The sequence below is a fragment of the Amblyomma maculatum genome, chromosome 1 (genome assembly GCF_055883805.1).
Source record: "Amblyomma maculatum isolate TAMU_Amacu chromosome 1, ASM5588380v1, whole genome shotgun sequence".
Lineage (NCBI taxonomy): Eukaryota > Metazoa > Arthropoda > Arachnida > Ixodida > Ixodidae > Amblyomma > Amblyomma maculatum.
In genome coordinates this window covers 164,889,948-164,911,525 of record NC_139344.1, presented here as the reverse complement: position 1 = coordinate 164,911,525, position 21,578 = coordinate 164,889,948, and the positions used below count along the sequence as shown (strand labels likewise).

General features: G+C 47.4%; 1 long non-coding RNA gene across 1 annotated transcript; it reads left to right on the top strand.

The window, feature by feature from the left end:
• Window positions 1-4,242: 4,242 nt before the first annotated feature.
• Window positions 4,243-20,295, top strand: LOC146204804 (uncharacterized). Its single transcript, XR_014704056.1, has 3 exons — window positions 4,243-4,486; window positions 19,447-19,531; window positions 20,175-20,295. It is a non-coding gene; the product is annotated as an uncharacterized LOC146204804 (long non-coding RNA).
• The last annotated feature ends 1,283 nt before the right edge of the window (window positions 20,296-21,578 follow it).

Sequence of the window (21,578 nt, the reverse complement as noted above, 5' to 3'; positions counted from 1 at the left end):
CGGTTCCAGGTGGAGCTCCAGACAGAGCCGGTTGGTTTGTATGCAATGGTGCGCCGATGAAAATTAAAGCACAATGAGGGGCTCGCAATGAGCTACATAAAAGAGGAGACAACAGCCACTACCCACACAAATGAAAACAAGGGATGTGTGTGTGTGTGTGTGTGTGTGTGTGTGTGTGTGTGTGTGTGTGTGTGTGTGTGTGTGTGTGTGTGTGTGTGTTTTGGTGGGGGATGAGTTCATCAATGCGGAATAAATAATGCAGCGTCATTGGAAAACTTATTATAAATAAGAAGAAAAAAAAGAACGTATGGAAGCTGTGGAATTTGAAACAGTGAGCTCTAAATTTCAAGCTAGATGTAGAAATTAGACGAATTCTTGGGACATCGAGCGGCATTATTGAATTGGCATTACATTTTTAATATTGCGGCGCAGTATGGATTCGGCGGCTCGTTGCCGTTACGGAAAATATCTTACTGCAGTTTTACACACCTCACGCACGTTTTAAAAGCCTCTACTGTGCTTTTCTTAAATAAAGTGGTAATAAATGCGATTTGGAGAGTGGTTGTAGTTTCGTTCACTTAGTTTTCGTTTTGGTTTTTTTATGTATAACTGGAACGTAATCTGAGACTAAATGAATTACATATCGGAAGTAATTGTAATTTAATGTGAATAATTTTCTGAGTCGTAATTGGTATTTTTTTTTTATTCCTTTTGAAACGCAATTTTTCCGTGTATGCATCGGCGGCATGTACTAATATATGCAATTGTATACCTCCTAATATTCGCTAGGTTACGCGTGGCGAGAGTTTTTATCACCGAGGCATGCTCCATATTATTATGGCTGGGACTGTACATACAACGCGCCAGTGCAGCGCTGACGCGATCGTCGTTGTGCCAGCCTTCTTGCCGACTCGACTTCCTCGCGGCTCCGCTCGGACAGTGGAGACGGCGGCGGCGAGCAACCGCGCGACGATGCGAGTGGCGAGAAAGCGAGGGACTGGTGCCCGCGCGTGAGCTTCGTCTCCCCGTGCCACCACCCCCTGTGGTGTTGGTGGTCGGTGGTCGGGCGTCCAAAGAAGAAAAAAAAGGGGGCGCGAAAAAAAAATAAGTGCGTGGTGCAGAGTCTCGCGACGTAAAAAAGCCCCACCGCTGAGCCCGGCAGCTCTGGCCGCTACTCGTGTCCTTCCTTAGGCGAGAGAGGGAAGGGCAGAAGAAAATGGAAAGGAGGAGTTCACGGTGGTACACCGCGTGGTGCCAGTTTGCCGAACTAAAGACCCGTGTCCCGGAAAGCTGGGCATGGCTAGAATCACATTTAAAAAGCAGTTGTCAAACGCCATACGACAATATGAACTGAACGAGATTCGCGCATTGCAGCAGACAACAGCGCAGCTGGCTATGCCCACCGCGGTCGCCTCCAGCTCCGGAGCGTCTGCTAGCGACAGCGTAGGTGATGCATATGGTCGTCTGCAACTGTGCGCGGTCAGTTTATCGTGCTGTTAGCGGTCTCGCAAGTCGTCAGACTTGCATTACTTGCAAGAGAATGTAGTGTGTCATGCAACATGACTTCGGGGCGTCGTACAAGACGTTCATTAAAAAATGAGAAGGGTTCAACGCTGCTGAACCAAGCAAAACGTTGCGGTAAGTTGTGTTTACATATATTTCTATGGGTCGCCCTCCCAACTCGCACCCGCATACGTTTCGCGGCGTTTTAAAAATACTTCGCCTCGTTAATTAGATTTGATACTTTCGTGATCTGTTCTAGGATGTTCATGGTAGCTCTCTACCGAATAACGACATCACAGATGACCCGTGAAATTAGAAAATTGCGTTGGAATACTTTGCTTCCATGTATTCCTATGGGAGCTAAGCCTATTTTTCACCCCCAGTCGGATCACGCTAGCGTTAGAAGCGCCACCGCATCGTGCTTACGTCACAGATCGGTGTTGGTCTATACAACTTAAAAAAAAAAAAAAAAACGTTGATACAGATGATAACACGGATGTTGCTTTCACTGGTTATCCGTTGGGCTCTCTCTCTGGGCGCAGGATAACAAGATAGCGGTAATGGCTGTGCAACTAATCAGCCACATCTTGAAATTGGTTTAAATTGTTAAGTTAACTTAAATAGCTATGCAGCTAACAAGCAAGAAGTTTTTTTTACGGCTGCATATCCCAATCGCAATATTGAAAGCTGTATTGGTTCGAGACTCGTCGAATTGACAGAACTTGCTAAAGTGCAATATGTCTCGATATATTCATCAATCAGCTCCATGCTTTTCATCAGCCCTTCTGCGTTCAGTTGCGGGGCACGTTGATTGAAAATGACTTGTGGAAACTTCATAATGATTAACTGATAAGTATATCAAGTACTGTTACTTTGGCAACAGACTTCGAGAATGCGATTGCTACATGCAGCGCGAAAGTAACTATTAAGAAAGTTACTCATTAATTATAGCCGCGTAACCATGGTCAACTCCCCGTCATCTTCTGTACGCAGAGCTCAATACAGAGTTAAGGCAGCATGCACGGGACCACCATCACCATTTTCGCACAAAACTGTAGCGCAAACGTAACCACCCGATATATAAACGTTTTAACACGGACGGAATGAACTTGACATCTAATTCCTCCGAGGTTATGAGGAGAGCAGAGGTGCATTCTTCCCAAAAAAAAGGTATCGTGACGAACGATGTCGAAACGAAGTGGTTGAATTAAATGAATGAATGTTTGCCTTCTCCCTCTTCCTCAGCCTTCTTCGGACTTACGGAAGCGTCGTTCTCTGGAAGCGACGTCCAGCTTACCAAGCCAGCGCCGCCATCGGTTTTACTATGACAACCCGGTTCCCACCGCAACTTCGAGCAGCGGCATGAGTTAGTGGTCCTAGAGGTGCATTCCCACTCCTACTTGCCAATGCCGGCTGCAATATTGCGCCATTAACACGTGATAAATGAGACGTAGGAAAGCAGGGATACCTTAGTGAGCTATATACATGCCGCATATGACGTTGTGAAGAAGATATAGACTGCACTGCTGTAGTCATTTCATTTTTCGAATTGTAAAGCGCATGAACTTTGTAATTCGACAGCATCAATGAGATGTTAATATAATTTTTAAGTTTAGCTCAGCTTCAAGGGCAGCACCGTGTATTTAACTCATTTCAGGATACAGGAAAGTACTGAAAATATGCAATAGGAAAGCAGACATGCGTATCCTCTTATTAAAACTGAATGTTTGAACGCTGGGCCACTGTCATCTGAACTGACCTTATATACTGACCACTGCCCCAAAATCAACTTTAGCTGTTCTTTTGCGAAGTTTCCATGGTCAGCGGCGAACGAAACATGATGAAATAGCTATAAGTTGCCATAAAAAAGAAACGTAAGGCAGAGTAGCTTGACTGTACATCTCCCCAAAGCTGCAGAGCGTCTTCCTTTTTTGTGGCAGGAGTGTACAAATAGCGGCAGTAGTTTCCAGACTACGAGTTCCCAGAGTTTTCTATTACCTTAAAACAGTTTGTCGGCTCAGACATTTAAATACGCTGGCTTAGGCTTGCGGCGTAAAAATTGTGGGCACGCAGAGATGCTCTCATAGCCAACAACAGGATGCGCAGCTAGAGATTAGGCTATGCACTCTGAAAAAAAAAAAAAAAAAAAAAAAAAAAGTGTGAAAAGAAGGTACCTTCGGGATTTATGCTATCTGAAACCGCATGGATCACCCGCACGGAAGACGTTAGTCTCTTTCGCATGACATTACATTATTTCGTCCCTGTAGCGCAAGCAAAAAATAAATTTGCTGCCTGTTTTCTTTTTGTTTTTTATGATGGTAACCGGTTCCAAGCTGGGTGCGGCTGTTTTTTTTCTTCCCGTCTGACGTCCTTTCAAGAACTACGAACTACCACAAAAGAGCCCACCACCCCTCCCCGTTTTTCCCCGGAGGATGCTGGGGTCTGTCGAAAGTGGGATCACCTTATCTTCTTAGACAAAGCGGTGCCTCTCCCCCCCCCCCCCCCCCCCACACATACACACACACCCCTTGGTCGTCCCGTCTTTCGACTCCTACGCGAGCTTGCTTGCGGAAGCAGCAAAGTCGATCTCAGAACAAGAGCGGGGAAGCGTGCACGCTGCAAAACAGGGAGGAAGGGGAAGTGATAAGGGAGCGGCGGTGAGGCGAAAAGCGAAGCAGCTGCTTTTTAGTTTTGTTGTTTTTATTCTCAACGCAGCGTCACGTGTACGCAGTTGCTTGAGCCTGCCTGCGTTCCCTGCGACTCTGCGAGAAGACAACGACTGTGATTGCCGCATGAGTCAGCGTTCGTGCTCTTCGTCGTTGGTACCGGTTGCGCTCAGCGATTATTTCATCGAGTGCGCTCATCGATGCCTCACTTTGAAACGACTTCGCGAAAGTGTGAACTTCAAAATGAAACGGCGGATGGCTGGTCGCTGCGGTGGTGGTTTTCCAACGTATCCTTGACGCCAAATTCAGCCGCACATGTAAGTGACGTATTACATTTCGTCTTACGTGTTTTTCTCTGCTATTTAACTTGGCCTGAACATGTTTTGTTATTGCTCACGTCTGCGACGCCGCTTCTTACTGCTGTTTGTCTCTGAACCGGCCTCTGAGCACGCGTCTTTGGCCCCAACCCGAGCATACCACTCCTTCAGTTCTGACGGGAGGACCTGCGCATCCTAAAATTGCCAGGTGGTCACGGCCTTTTCGCAAGTTGTTTACGGTGCATTTGTAGTCGTCTATGACGTGCGCAAGCGTATCCAGCGGTCGAAAGTATGCGGCGACTAGCGCAAATCCAGTCCCGGTAATACGTATTGACGTTGTATGTTTGCATGCTGCATTATTTTACTCGCTGCATACAATCACTTTGATCGTCTGTTGTTGCTGCTTTACGGGAACGTTACTGTAAATGCGGGAGAGTATGCAGGATGATGGGATGAGTTCACGGTTCTTTTGCCAGCAACTTGTTTTCTTGGCGCGCCTGCTGCGAGGGTAGAGGGGGTGAGGGCGAACAGCTCCCTGGCTCTTGGGAGGGCGAGGGAGACAGTAGAGAGTTTTAGCTTATCGTGATCCGCGATCCGCTACTGGAATCCGCCACCGCGCGTTCCACTACGCATGCCCAGACCCCCCTTGACGCGGACAGATGGCGCCACATACTGGATGTCGGTAAAGCCCGATGTCTGCACACAGACCTGCCGCGTCGGGACCAATCAGCTTGACGGCCCCGCCTACGCGCGGTAGAGAGCCACGGTGACGGATCGCGGATCACGGTAAGCTAAATCTCTCTAGTATCGCTGTGGCTGCGCGATAAGTGATGCGATCGCGTCATTCCTGTCGCCTTTGCGGAAGCGCTTGTATCGATGCAAAGTGCAAACTCACCTTGGGCATGTTCTATCACGGGCGCTGAAAAATAAAGCGTGGAGCTGCTTTCCGCAGTGCCCACTACACATGGAGTGGTAGATAACATTTAGGGCGTGCTTCGCAATACAAAAGAAACAAGAAAAGGCTCGAAGAGAGCTTAGTGCCCGACCGCAAGCGTTGCGGTCCCTGCGATTCTTTCCAGGCTCATTTTCTGTGATTTGCGACTAACAAGTCTTTGGATGAACATTTAATTTAAGGCGAAACACATCTCTCAGTAGCAGCAAAAGCCAGTAGCATCCGGCGTGCAAAATTTGGTCCTGAAATATCGCCATGACGCCATCGGGGCAGTCGGGTGGTCACAATAGTCTATCAGAAGGTTGGGTGCATTGAAACGAAGACGCTGAAGTACGATAGTTTATGGGGTGGGCAGATTAGGATTGAGGGTGGGTTGTGATGAATAACGTTGGACAAAAGATGGATCACGTTTTGATTAAATCTGATAACGCCAATTTCGAGCACTTGTTCTTTGACCTGCACGGCAGTGCTCTTTGCCTACATCAAATGGATTGAGGATATATTTGATTAGATTAATTAGGATCGAGTTAGAGGGGGATAGGTAGGAATTCTAATAGATTGCTTGAATTATGATAGTTGCGTTTTAATTAAGGGTTATTGTTATGGTTAGCATTCATTAAGGCAGATGACAGTAGATTAAGGGTAAATGTATGAAGATTAAGAATAGAATACGTTGAATTAGGGTGGATTATTTTGGATACTGTGGATTATGGGGATATACAGAGGAAGAGTGTACTCGTTGTATTTGGTTGTGGTTGGCTGGACTGAGACGGGTTACGGAGTATTCTGATGGATGGTGAGCGCAGAGGATTCAATTACGTTTTGATGGGTTAGATTACTTTTATTATGGTGGACTGAGGGAGTGATCTGTTGGGTTAAATGTGCTCAGTATTCATACCTTCAAAGTTCGTCAGTAGTTCTAAGAGTGCCAAATTTACTTTCCTTAAATTCATGCACAATCCTTGAAAACCTTTTCTGCTGACTGCCTTGCTGGACTGCAAATAATAACGCAACAATTACTGCCGCCAACTTAATAAAACCAAGGTCAAGTATTCAACACGTTACGTTGACCCATCGAATAGTAGGGTAAAAAAACGTGCATCTTCCGCAATGAGGTAAAATCACTGCAAACCACTACCAAGAAAATGGACCTGCGCAGAAAATAAGCCAAAGGTTCGTTATCTGCGGTCTCTTGATTGGCAGGATTCCATGGCACTGCGTACTACAGCAAGCGGCGTCTAGCTCACAGATTGTGTTCAATAGACTAAATTTAACCTATCCTAACCTATTATAACTTGATCTATTATAATCCACACATAATTATTTACGACTAGCCAGGTTTTGCACGTTAGGAACCATAGCCCAAACCAACGCTTGAATTCATGTTTTTCTGCGAAATACACATTTAATTAAATGCAGTCCACCCTAATTTCAGTTTATATATCCTTTACTTGAAGTAATCCAACATGATGGGTTTCTCACACCCCACACATAAACCTCTTTAATGGACGAAAGCGACCGCACAACTGTTGCGTTAACGCATAGCCTTCTTTATACTCTCTGTGCCTGTCAACGCGCCGCGCGAACAATACAGCGGCGCCGCCAGGTAAAGTTGCGCGGCGCTGCCGCTGCCGTGGCTGAAGGAGCCCTTGACGTAGGTGTCGAGGCGTACGGGTACGAACGCCGGCGCTAGGGCGGGAGCGCTGTTATTCGCTCGGGGGATAACTGTCCCTAAGCATAAATCGTTCATACTCAGCATATTTACTTGTAAATCCGACATCCTATAAGCATAACAAGTGATCATGATACTTGTTAGGCAGTGACACCAACGCTGACATTTTATGTGAGGCAGTTTCAAGAAATTGCGCATGGCTCGAAAAACTCCATGACTGCTCCGCTAGCGCCAATTGTAATAGAAAAATTACAATGCTAGTCTACGCTGCGGTAAAACAAAATTTAAGAAGAAAGGCATCAGCATTTATTTACACATTTCACAACAGCAGCTGTGCTACAAGAGTACCAGAAGTAGTGGGATGAATAGTTGCCACAAGTAGGGAAAAATTTTCACGGTGACTGCTGTCACTGATAGGACACTTCAGAAGCCAGCTTAATTTACAGATGATTGGAACAACTGCATCGCAGTATGCCCATTGAGATCTGTAAGGAGAACAATTTCGGTATCCGCTGTTACTTAATTCAGCGCGTCGTACAAACGTTTAATTTTTTAACTTGAAAAACAAGGAAGACAAATATACGCGTTGCATCTTTCTGTTTCGCTCACTCCAAAGTAATCGTCACGATAGGCAAAGTTGTGTTTTTATTTTATCACAGAATTGCGCAGTTAGTGAAACAAAAAATACTGCGCTTACAAAAATGCATGTAGGGTTTCTATAGAAATTCGAAAGCGTTGTGTCAATACACGCTGTTGAAAGTCTGTCGATAATCGGCAACATCTTGGATGATGCAGTGTTGGCCTCTTGTTGAGCGCTTATGAAATAGTGGCCCATGTGTTTCTTAAGAGCGCTTTTGGAATTCGCGCAACTGAAATTCTGTTGATTTCAGGCTCAAATGCTTCAGAAACTCTGCAAGTGACGCTTTTTGATTTTCTGCTACCTTTCCACTCCTGAACAACAGAAAATAGTACACGACCATCGGTTTGCCAGGAGCAGACACGGGGTGATTTTCATTAATGCAAAAGTAGTACAGTACATCTCCTAGCTGCGATAAGTCACCACATTCTATGTTCTGCCCGACCAATCAACAATCCTGTCTGATCAGTGCTGGTTAATGATAAGCATAGTGAGGCATAAAAGAACAAAACAGATCTTGATCTTTTAAGCCCCATTATACTAACCTACACTAAACTGACTAAATTGTTGATTGGTCGAGCAGAACATAGAATGTGTTGACTGACCGCAGCAAGGATATGTGCTGTGCTACTTTTGCATTAATGTAAACCACCTCGTGCCTGCTCCTGGCTAACCGTTGATCACGCAGCATTTTCTGGTAATCCGCAGCGGAAAGGAAACACAGAATAAAAAAATGCGCGTTAATGAGAAAGAAAAAAATATGCATCTTTGGTGAACCCATAACATGAGCTGGGTTGTTTATTTGCTTTATTTCAATTCATGTGCAAGGTATGACGCCAGGCTGTTCTTTGCGTAAAACGCTGATACGTCCGGGAACTCCTCGCATGTGATGCTGAAATAAACAATATAAATCATAATTAAGCTGCGGTATATACTAACCTAAAAATAGAGCAAAGGCATTTGTGCGCTGCTCCACGTCATAGCTCAAGAAATTTCTTGTCTAAAATGAGTTGTCAATGTCTTTCACTGCTTAGACGGCATCGCCCGCCGCCTCCACAGCTCGGCAGCACTACCACATCGTTCATTTCTCCCTGATAAACAATAAATGCTGCCGTCAAAGATCCCATTGTGAATACAAATAGCAAAGCGCAAGTCACAAGCATGACTACCCAGAAAACTTGAAGCAAAATTACCAACTATAGGTACTAAAATGAGTGGAAACAAAAACAAACACTGCAAAAATGGTGGAGCTGCACAGATTCAATAATCCACAATGTGTGACAGAGGCATATTATGATCTCGATAATGTGTCCGTCTCAGCGCGAGTAGCGTATCGAAAGAGTACAGCACTGTGCCGAACAATCCGTCAAAAACGGTCACCGGTTAAAAAAAAAAAAGAAAGAAAATGTCGCCATTCCAGCTGGCGTTCCATCGGCCCCAGCGTCCGCGTAGAGACAAGCCTCGTTCTCTCTCTCTCTCCCCCTCCTTTTTTTTTTTTTTTTCCGATGAGGCTGGTTTGCCTGCTAGAAATATTTACATGCGTGCTTCACCTCATAGCACACACTGTACAAGACTGGCACAAACACGAATAGGAAAAAGTAAAACACTCACCAAAGTGCAGACGCTCCCTCCGCCCGCGCCGGCTTTTCGTCTAGAATCCAAAACGCCTGCGACTGTTGAACTTCTTAAACACGTCCTCCTTGCGCAGAAGCTGCCACCCAAGAGCGGATTCCTCCGAAGACTTAAATGCGTACGTTCGCGCTCCAATTTGAACAAAACGATCTTCGTGATATAATCACCAGCGAAAAACCTACATACGGTGCTTCGCTCACAGTGCAAGAGATGCGACCACGGTGGCGGGAAAACGCCAACTGAACTGGCACATTGCCGCACTCAGCGTACCCGCGTCTGCGTGCAAAGAAAACGGGGCGCAGAAGAACAGCTTCGGTGAAAAGGGGGAGCCGCCGCCCCCGCTGCGCGACTCCAGCTATGCTGCAGCCAAGGTCATCTCCGTGAAGACAAACCACGGAGAAGGCAGAGAGCAGAGACCCAGAGGGAGCAACCCCTCCCCCCCTCCCTTTTCCCCCCCCCGGCCGACAGGAAGTAACGCTCGACCCCTCCGGACATGCTGGCGCCGTTCGCGGGCACGGGGGAAAGATGGGTGTGGACAGGAGCAAGGCAGTGGCCGAATGCTTCTTTGAAAAGACGAGTCGCCGATAGAAGACGCCTGCAATTCTGTTTTATTTTTCTTTTTATTTCATACGCGAATGTTTTTGCTATGCGTGTTAACTCTATAGTATGCGTGGGATCAATCTGTCATTATTAGAACCCCTCAATGTTTAAAGTGACTTCATTTTAGCATGGTGTCCACTTTAAAAAAGGAAGGAAAAGAAAAAAATAACAGTAAAATTCTCCAAAGACATACAGCGGTGGAGGATTTCAATACAGACTGCACCTCATTTTGCGGCAAAAGCTACGGGCAAAAATACCTAGGCTTGGGCAGAATGTCAGGCCCTGAAGCATATATATAGTGAACTTTGCAAGTGGTTTAAAAAAGCTCTGTCCTGCCCTACATGGTAGGTTCAATCTAGGATCCTGTTTGTTAGTATGATGACTCACTGAACTTTTTTATGATAAATATAAAATATGTCCTACCACTAAAGTTACCTTCTGCGACATACAGAAGCTGATTCATTACGGATTCTGATTGACATTCAAATGTATTTGCATTATTAGTGGAGGCTTTGCCATCATGAAGTTTTTAGGGCATATTTTCACTGTGTTGCGAAGCTTGAGCTAAGTGTGCACCGTTAATATGTACTTTTATATAACATGAACGAGCACGCAACTGCATGCTGCTATTATATTTCCCTTTGAAGAATGTGGCCAATAGTTGATTACAAGTTAGAGCAAAAATTCATAACGAAATTGTCACATCCTGTTCTTATCATTTGTGCCTAAAACTACTTAAAAACATGGGTCAGCATGAACAGTACACGCTAATTGTTCGTGAACGTTGAAAACTGACAACAAAAAGCACATAGAAAAAATAGCACGAAAAGTCTATTGGGTAGAACACAATGAAAATTCTGTTGGCCCTTTAAAGATTGCACTCAGCTGGGGTTGAATGTCTATCGAAATTCAATAAATTCAAAAGGCGGTCAATAGTCCAACAATAGAGTTTCAAAACTCATTTTTGTAAGCTCGAGCACTGGTAACATAACACACAGACGAGTTAACCAGGGAGGAAGTTAGCACCGCTGTCCAGAAAATACACTTGCACATTTAATATTATTGTTACCTTACTGACGCGTAATAAACATATTTTCTGGTGCTGTCATTATTTTTCACAGGACTCAATGCGCTTGAGTACGAGTTTTGCGGTTTCTGATGCTATAGACACAGCGATTTGGTTGACAAGGGAAGCTAATACAGGCTTCGCACGATTCGGTTTAACTCACATTAAAGTAGCCATCTTCACAATAGGTAAAGCTTGTGTTTCTATTTTATCACGAACACAATTAGCGTACACTGCGAAAAAACAAACTGCGCAGGAGCACATCCAATGCACTACGCAGACGAGCTAAGAGGGGAGCAATTACCATTTCAGTCCAGAAAGCGCAGGTGCACATAAGGCTCCCAAAGCATTGCTGGGCGGCGCTGCGGCTTCTGATGGGCAACGCCATCTGTGGCAGAAAAACACACACTGAGGCGCCGCCGGCTCGGCTCGCTGCCTTCGCGACGTGCGCCGCGTGCTTTCTCTCGACCGAGCACGCGCCCTGACGCGCCCCCGCAGGCGCATCGCGACATGCCGCCTGCATTCCGTCTTGATGACTGGACAACCTGCCGCGTATTTTCATGGAGGAAACGTAATTATAGGCGAGAAAATTTTTATTCAGGTCTGCACTGTAGAGCAGACGGCGATGAGTAAATATTGATTGGGAATGCGTTTCCCACGTTAGCGAAAACGTAGGCAGTTTATCTCGAGGTAAGTCAGCTATGTAACTATATTGTCGTATATAATATGTTTAAAAACTGCGGAAGTATTATCAGTACTCTGAAATAAAGCTGCTCGCTTGTTGATCATCGTTTTGGCTTGTAGCATGAGATCTATATAGATTTTGTTTTTATTATTACGACGTTACTAAAGCAAATCTTGCAGTAGAAGAATAAGCTATAGTCTGGAGGAGATGTTTCTTCAAAGGCACGAACGCTAGCAGTCTCAAAAGCATATACGTGCTCCGCGCTCTGCACGCGACGTAACCGGCTCGCTGGTTCGGAAGGAAGGCGAAATCCAAGCTTATACTACAATCGCGCTTTATTTCGGTTCTTTTTAAATGGTTGTGCTTCATTTATATTTGGTTTGCATTTACGAAACCTGTGACGCGAATAGGGTGCTCTAGTAGTGTCAATCGAGCCATAACTAGGATCGCTTTTGTATTGCACTTCCAACATATTTTTGTTATGATTAATAGTAATGTTCGTTCATTTATTGGCCAATTTGCGGAAATCTGTAAAAGCGGCTCAGCCAAGCATGTCCCCCCCCCCCTCAAAAAAAAAAGCCTCGTTCCTAGATATTTTCTTGGTCGTAGGGCACATTCACACATCATTGTCGATTGCGGACGTCGCACGCTGGATATCTGTTGATTTGGTTGCTTTCAGAGCACTCGCAAAGCAGGGAGAGAGCACAGAAAATCGGCAAAGCAAGACGCGCGGAGCGAAGAGCAGGATAATCCTCCACCCTTTCACTTCGTATACATGGTGTTAAACCATTGTACTCTTTTGATGCCTCTCTAAGACGTCTTTGTCAACTGTCGACATTTCTGAGTTTATGGAGAAGGGGAGAATTGGCCCTTTTCGTTTCCACAAAGAACGCGATACTTCTCAGAATGCTGTCATGCGGTTGGAAAAAAGGTCTTGTGGAAATGCTTCCAATGAAATCTGCAAAGTTCCACACGTGAGCCTCGTCTTTTGGCGCTTCGCCTACTATTGTGGCTACCCATGACACAATGCTACTTAGTACCTCCGTTTCGCATCAGCGGAAGCGTTTTTGTATCGCCAAATAACCGCCAGGCGCAACTCGATCGCCGCACGTGCACATGAAGCTCGCGGAGCGTCTGCTCCGGCGACGTCCCATCGTTTCACATTTCGCCACCATGCCAGGAATGCGGCGCTGCCATCGCGCAGCGAAACTTGAGCTTGGGTTCCCAGGAGCACAGCCGGTCTCGATGGAGAGCGCGCGCTCTCCCTCGAGACCGGCTGTGCCTGGAGTTTGCTCCGCGACGCCAGCGCTCGGTTTCTAGCGGAGCGGAGAGGAACTACGAAACCTACGCCATGGCCTCCGAGATCACCTCCGCCCGCACGTTTCTATCCGGCCGTTCCAATCGGCCGGAGCGAGCGTAAGTTGGAAAAGGGGCGTGGCCACCTATGCATCAAGTGTTCCGCCGCAGCTTGGCGCAAACTATAAAACACGAGTTTCTTCAGCTTGCGCTCATACCACAGTCGAAATGCCAGCTTTAAAATGCCACGGGCAAGACGGCAGCCAACAATTTCGCTATCGTTAAAGTACTAATAAAATTCGCTGTGGCTTTGCTTGGTTAAGCCTGGTGATTGCGAAGCAATACGTGGTACTACTATTATACCGCTTGTGGTGATGCTTGGCTGTGCTATATTCACCATGGTGATGCTCCGGTTATGTTTGCTTTTATGGCTATGGTGACGCTTGACTACAATGTTTAGCTATGGTTTTACTAGCTCACACACAGACAGAATGACAATGCACACATGTTTCTCGTTTCATCTTTTATTCAAACCTATGAATACACTCCGGTGGTCCTTAAAGAAATGGCTTTTTGTCTGTACATCACTAAATACGTATTCATCCGAAGGTCTACACATGATTAAGTCCAAACTACTTCCTTCTACACACGTTCCTTCTCATAGTCGCTGTTGCCGCTCTTCCGGTGTTTCTTGGGCACGTCGTTGTCGTCTGCTAGCGTTCCATCGCTCCGAGCTGGTAGTGCTGCTAGATGCACGTTCCAAACTATCGGACAAATTCGTACCTTCCTGTCCTGCTTCCGTCGTCGATTCTACTGCCGAGGACATTGACCGCCTTTTCCGCCTAGCTGCTGCTTGCGCTCGTCGCTTGGAGAGCCGTTCTTCTCGCTCTTGTTCTGTCTCTGTGGCTCGCTTTTGCTTCCTTTTTGCAGCCTGCCTAAACGCTTTGACTGTAGGCGGCATCTCATGGCTTAACGAGACGAGGGGAGTCGGACCGTAACTGCCACCGCGCAAGGCGACGGTGAGCCCCCGTTCTTACACAGATGGTATGACATCACGCAGCGCTCAGCGCCACTGGTGAGCGGTCAGGCGGTAACTGCCACCGCACAAGGCGACGGCGCGAGTTGAGCCTTGAGCCAACAGAGAAGGCCAGCGCAGGTCCCCCTTTCCACTAGTCCTACGTCACGACAGTGAGATCTGGGGATAGATCGGCAACGCCGAGCGCAAGCGTACGCTAGCAAGGCGATCTGGAACGACTTGGCCTGAATGTGCGAAGGAGCTCTTGTCGCAAAAAGCCGGTGTCGTCGGCGGCGTTGGCCGTGAGCGATAAATCCCGGCATGCACTTCATAAATAAAAAGCAACTTCCAAGATGGGCTGGGTGGGAATCGAACCAGGGTCTCCGGAGTGTGAGACGGAGATGCTACCACTCAGCCACGAGTTCGATGCTTGAAAGCGGTACAAAAGCGCTTCTAGTGAATGCGGTGTTGCCTTAGAAACGTGCCGTAGAACGTTATACTGCGGTGTATATCGGTAATTATGAGCATGTTACATACAGAAGTCGCAGTTACACGAGTAGCGAAGTACGTTTCCGCTAAATTTCTTCTGCGCTCTGCGCACATGCAGAGCCATCTTGCGGCAAACACAGAAGAACCCCTCCTCGCAATGTGCGGCGCTGCCCCGACACGTGGCGCGCCACTCGCCCCTGACGTTTCGCCGTGCACCCTCACGGGTTGTAGAATCAAGCGTCTTTCCTTTCTTTAGATCACTATCTTCGCTTACCCGCTTCTCCCCTTCGGGCCGCGCGGGTACCAGTGCGAGGATGCCCCAATACCCTTGCGTTTAATAAGTTTTCTAGACGAGGTGCAATAACGCTATAGCGTTCCACTCTTGAAGGCGAAGCTTAAGCGTCCTCCAAATTTTCAGCCTGTGTTTGCTGTTCCAAATCCGTGCTGCATAGGCGCTTGCGAGCAAGGTATCTACAATGTCTAGGTGGTGTTGTGCGCTAAACTGTCGCTCTAACTATGCCAATGAAACCAAAACGCAAGTGTACAAGTTTCCGTCGTACTCGGCTAGAAATGCAGCGTGGACACAGGCTGTGCCGTGGAAAGACTTATTACCGATGAAGTGCACTGTGGTAAGAAAGCTTTCTTGTTTGCTTGCTAATAGTCTTGCTGCTATAGGCGTGCCCATATCGAGCACATAGTTTGGACAGCACAGCTACTAATAATCGAGTAGCATTCGCTCTGTTTTGTGGGCGGAACAAAATTGTTTTGCAACCTAAATTATTTTCTTATGGAAACAATTTTATTTCGCTAGTGGCCACGTGATCGCAGTTGCCGTAGTAAATGACTGATTTAAAGCCGAGTGAGCTGCTCGCTGCGTTAATATACTCATGGCAGTCACTGCTCCCAGCTTAAGCAGCTTTTTTTTATATTTACGTTACAGCTTTTTGACCAGAACTTCCGTGAAAGCGACCTCGTATTCACGACAAGCTACACCGAGTGTCGTCAAGGTCACCGTTCTGACTAATATCTCTGCCTACCATTCTTAGCTTTATCTATCCATCTAACAATAAATGTGCTCTCAGATTAATTTTGTGCCTTTCTTAATGTTTATTCAAGTAATTCTGAATGAAGGTGAAAATTGAAGGTGAGAAGGTGAAAATGAAGGTGAGACTGGCAATATTAGATAACACCGGTAACACAAGTATAAAATAAACCTCTTCATCGCTAGCAGAGCAGCGTTGAATAGAATAAAACGCAACCGCGTAGTGTGAAGTCGACTTTTAGTATGATCTCACTATGATGACGTCACATAAGCTTGCACATGCCTTGTAGTAGTTTAGGGGGGCTGGTATAAGTGACAGCTTTGAAGATCTTTGTGCAAACTAAACATTGCAGCTGAACTTCACCTAATTCGGTGCCCAGATTTGGCTCTTTTCGGGAAAAACAAATGCGTTCTTAGTAGGGTCTTTCTATTTTTTTTCCTTGCTTTTCTTCGTGCTTTAAAATTAGACAACTCGCATTGCGAGCACTTTTGCTTGGGAACAGAACTGTGTATCTTAGGAAATCACAATTATATATGCATCGCATATTTGGCGATTCACATTCCTTGAACATTGGATTAAAGCTCTTGTTGAAAAGTAGGTGCCGCTTTCTTGAGTATGACATGGACACCAGGCCATCATGCAGCCGCACGAATGGGCGCTCCCGGCTCTCCTTCGCGAGCGCTCTACGAGTCTACGGCCGCGCGGTCGAAAACAAACTAACCAACACTAACAAAAGGTAAAAAAGAGTAGCACGCCCTCCTTACTCTCACCCTCCTTGCCAACCCCTTCTCTCCCACCCATCCTCTTCCAACCCTCTCCAATGTTTCAAGGGGTGAGGAGGGGTGCGTCGTCAAGAGGGGTTGTCCGCAGTGGGAGAAGGACAAAGGGATTCTAAAAGCGCGGGGACTCGAAGGCGGGGGAGATAACACGAATAGCGACCTGGGTTTCGACACTTTCTTGTTTCGTGCACACCCCGCCATGCCTACGCCACGGCCGGTCTCGAGGGAGAGCGCGCGCTAGACCGACCGTGCCTACCCTCATCACACGGCTCTCTCCGGAGTCTGCGCAGCCCGCTCGCTCGGGAGCGCGAGCCGCACGTGCACGCGGAGCGGGAGGAGAGTGAGGACGAGGGGGGATGGTCGCGCGTCTGCGCTCATTGCCAGTGGGGTTTCATATTTTTGCTTTTTTCTGTGCCCTGGCTGACATAGAGGCTGGCTGGAGGCACGTTTTTTATCGGTGCTTTTGAAAGTGAGAAATTATTATTAGTTGATCGCCGCGGACATTTTTTTTTTCAAAGAAGGCTTGGTGGCAGGCTGATACATTAAAAAAAAATCATGAACGCGAATTCGCTACTCGAAAGCAGAACCAAGCGACAGGTATATTGAAGGACTTGAGGCGTGGGCACCTCTTGATGTCTCTGTCCAGGTTGTTCAGAGAATGAAGGGTCCAGCCATCTCGTTGAGAGTTGATACGCGTGTACACAGCGACGAGTGCTCCGGGCGCTGGTTGGGGAGCTTCCTTTCTATTTGTGACTGCGCACTGAAAGGGGCCTATTCAACTCTTTGGAGACAGATGTTTTAGGCGATGCTACCGGCGCCGTGGGGCCTGTTTTCGGCGCGTTCAGGACGCGTTCCCTACAAAGGCACGAAGCATGCCGCCTTACCCTTTGGTTCCTGCTGACAGCGGTCAGGGGGAGTTCGCTGCTGCGGCGCTGCCATTCGAAATAAATTACCTATCTACCTTTAACGATGAGGGGTTCCTAACGACCTGGGTCACTGATGAGAAGCCGAGGCATGCCATGTTTGCGGCAGTTTCCTCTCTCCGCGAGACGAAGAGCGAGGAAATGCGTCGGCTTTCCATGCAGGCGGGGACATCTCTCCAAGTAAACCTTTGTCTTTTTAATTCCACAGCAATTACTTCAGTTATCTCCTCTAGCGAATGCGCAGTTTTGAGCTCTCGAAGCAGGATCGCGTATGAGGATAGAACGATTGACGTATGTGTTTTTCCTTTAAAAACGCCAGATGATGGCATTAATGAAATATATCTGTTTTTTGAGGCCAACTTGGTTCCGCGATGGCTGCTGCAAACGGAGGTGCGAGATAAGAGCGGTACGAGATACCTAAAAAAAAAACCGACAACCACCCCGTTACCGTTTCAACACGAGTTTTGCGAAAAAGCGCACCGTCACTTTTTCATTTTTTTTTGCCCCGTTTGTTGGAGCGCGACCGCGGCCAGAACGCGGCCGGAAGAGAGAAACAACCGCGCACGCGCAGAGGGCGCTGATGCACAGAGCGGCGCAGCGTCCCCTGGCCCAGGTTTTCACCCCTATTGCAGTATTGACGCTTAATAAACAGTTTTTGGTGCTGTCACTATTTTTCACAAGCCTCAAAGCAGCTTAACACTACGCAGCGATCGCCGCGGAAGAATAAAGCATAGCTGGCACTTAATAGTTCGTGCAATGCTGTATTATTGCAGCATCCGAAGGCAGAGAAAAGTAGTAGCATGATCTTGCACACTGCAAAACTGTCCACGAAACAGCGAGAGAGCGACAGCGCGTGGCTATCCGGACCGCTTTGCAACACGACGTACCAGGCACTCGCCAGGCGAGGGTGACCCTACGTCGCTGTCGTCATCTCTCGGTAGCCAGCGGAGGAGCAGGGACGACGGCCACAGAGCGCGGAGTTGCCAGGCACAGATAGTATAAAGGAGGCTATGTTTAATGTCACGCCGTTCTTTTCTTTTTGGATAGCGTTTTCTGGGTCTCTGGACGGCGCTGGCATTCCTTGATCTTAAAACGAAAAGATCATGAAAAGCCTTTCAACGACTTCAGGGACGAAAAATTGCCTGAACAGAAACGCGTGCAGCGCAGATGTTTGCTGACAGGAGCTAACCGGGTTTGACACCTTTTCTCTTTCTTCATGACGGAGCACACATGGGACGTTTTGAGCCACTGAATTTTTTTCGCACATAGCCGCGGCGATAGCGGTAAGCAGGCGCGATGTTTTATCTTCCAGCGCCCGTGACAGCGCTGCCGCTTGAATCCAGCGAGCGCTTCGGAGAGCATGATGATGACTCGCCACACTGGATTGATGCAAGCGCCCCTGCGTAGAGGCCAGAAACGAATAATGCGAACGCCGCACTTACTATTACAAAGCCAGCGCGACTACATCTCTCTTCCTCGCCCGAGATATGGTGCCCGAGAGCAAGGGACCCTCGCCCCCTCAACCACTATATCCTCGCACCAAGCGCGCATTAAAGACAGGCGCGCTACCACCCGGCCGGCACTCGCTCCGCATCCCTTTGCGGTGGGCTGTATATTTATGACGGGGGATGTATGTACCATTCGGAGGCAGCGCGTGTAATATCACACAGCCACGCTTTCTGAACGCCGATTAATGATTTGGCCCCGCAGTTTTGAGCTGTGGCGCCGAGATCGGAGGTGGGACCCAGCCGGATCGTGTATTACTGTCGCAATGTGCAGGAAAAAAATGACGAGAGACTTTAGCGACTAAGTGAAAGGCGAAATGCCGCATTCTGCTATGCAGCTGGCAATAATTAGTAATTAATCGATTAGACATTAATAAATTAATCACGAGGCAGATAATTAATTAATTAATTATAGATCTAGTCCTCAATTGGCAATGAATTATTTTGTCATTAATTAGTGATGCCATTGATTGAAATATGGCCATATAAGGCATGTATTCGCGCATACTGTGATGGTGCTGTGTGATTGGCCGAAACCTCTATGACGTCATCCCGCCTCAGCCAATCAAAGCTGCTGCAAAAGTGGGACACATTTTGTCCACAACAGCATGAGCCATTAAAGGCTTTCACCTTAAATCCTTTCTCACGCTTTTTTTTTCGCTGCAGGCTCAAGTCCTTCGTCTCGTCTGCGCAAGAATGTAGACTGTCGTTTCTTCAAAGCACTTGCACCTGGTCACTGCTATTCATTTTGGTAAGTCCAAAGCATTATTTCCATTCAGAAAGGGGCGTTTAAATTGACACACGCACTTATGTGGCACATATTGATGATTACTGACATCTGCCTCAATCTATACTGCAAGTGATTCTCGTCAGATAATATTTATGTCGCGTGCTATGTGTGTCTCTTTGTGTGTTGCCATTTGTTCATGCCATGCTATATGACAGGCGCCCGGACAGTGACTTATCATGCCTTGAGTTTCGCTGTGTTTGAGGGTGTGTGTGCTGTTACATGAGTTGGTTCAATTTTCCCGCCTCGCACCACCTTCATCTGGAAACACTGGACTCCTCTCCACGTGCTTTCTCTTCATTCTCCCCACGTGCCTTCTCTCTCTGTCTGAAACTTTTTGCTTTCTAACCATGCTGTGCGACCGCGGCAGCACCGCGTTCTTACAAGTTGTAAAATGCACGGATAAAGATTATTTACCTTATGTTTCTGCGACCCTGTGACCCGTCATCTATCTGAGGAGTGGCCGCACCCCAAACGCATGCCATAGAATCGGAATAGTAAAAACGCCATGATCGCTGGTCCACCATCTCGTTAGCACCTAGGCCTAGGTATCGCTGCTCCGCTGGCTGGTACCGCTCTTGAAGAGGTTCGTTACTTCACATTGCAGTCATGGACGATGTGGCGTTTCCCCACCGCAAGTCGCTCCACGCCAAGCATGCTCACTGCCAGAGCAAAGGTGGAGGCTGCCACGGAGCGAGTGCAAGCATCTCCGACTAAGAAAGAAGCGGCTGTGAGGCTGGAAAAAGCAAGACTCGAAGAGAAGGAAAAGAGCACAACTGTAGCAATCGAGCGCAAAAAAGCCGAGTTGGACACAGTTAGAAGTCATGCAGTTGGAACGGCAAGCGGGCGCTGTGGAAGCACAAGCGGAGGTCCTGCAAGCTGCCGTAGATCCGCACGGCGAGGAGCATCACGTTTGTCGGACTGTCTCCGAGGCATCCGAAGACCGCGCTCAACGCACTTTGGACTACATACTTGACCAGGCTCACGTGCGCAACAACCAGCATCCACAGTCACAGCAGCATGACGGCGGGGAGCACTACACCTCTCGGAACGCTACAACGGCACCTGAGGGCCACGCTCCATACACACCAAGAGCTCGAAACCAAGGGGTCACGCTGAACGTTGCGAGTCAGCAAGCTAATCAAGCTAATGCTCCTGAGCTGACCGCCATGGCGAAGTATCTGATTCGACACCATCTTGTGAGTACCACCATTACGAAGTTTGACGACTGCCCTGAAAACTACCGGTCGTGGACATCTACGTTCAAGGGAATGACATGGACTTTTGAAGTCGCGGCAAGAGAGGAACTTGACCTTCTCGTGAAGTGGCTTGCGACAGTGTCGTCAAGCTATGCAAAGAAGCAACGTTCAGTGCACGTGGACAACCCGGAGGCTGGGCTAAAGATAGTCTGGGAAAGACTCGAGGAATGTTATGGTCGCCCGGAAATTATAGAAGAGACCATCTTCAGGAGAATTTCAAGCTTTTCCAGATTGTCTGATAAAGACACCCATAAATTCTAGATAAGTTCCTAGATAGAAAGCGTGCAGAGTTGGTCAGAGAAATAACTCAAGTTACCGACATTCTAGTAGAAATTAAGAAGAAATGGACATGGGCAGGACATGTAGTGCGAAGAGAGGATAACCGATGGTCGCTGAGGGTAACAAACTGGATTCCAAGGGAAGGAAAGCGTAGCAGGGGGCGGCAGAAAGTTAGGTGGGCGGATGAGATTAAGAAGTTCGCAGGGGTCAAGTGGATGCAGCTAACACAGAACCGGGTTAAGTGGAGAAATATGGGAGAGGCCTTCGCCCTGCAGTGGGTATAATCAGGCTGATGATGATGAAATTGAGAGAGCTGGGAGATCTGCTTCTTGAGGTTGAGGCTGCGAAAGAGGACCCTCACTTGACCGGGCTAGCTTACCTGGACACCGCAAGAAGGGTAAATCTCATCGTAGAAAAGCTGCCACACCATTTGCAGGAGATGTGGATCACAAAAGGCTCCAAGTACAGCAAGA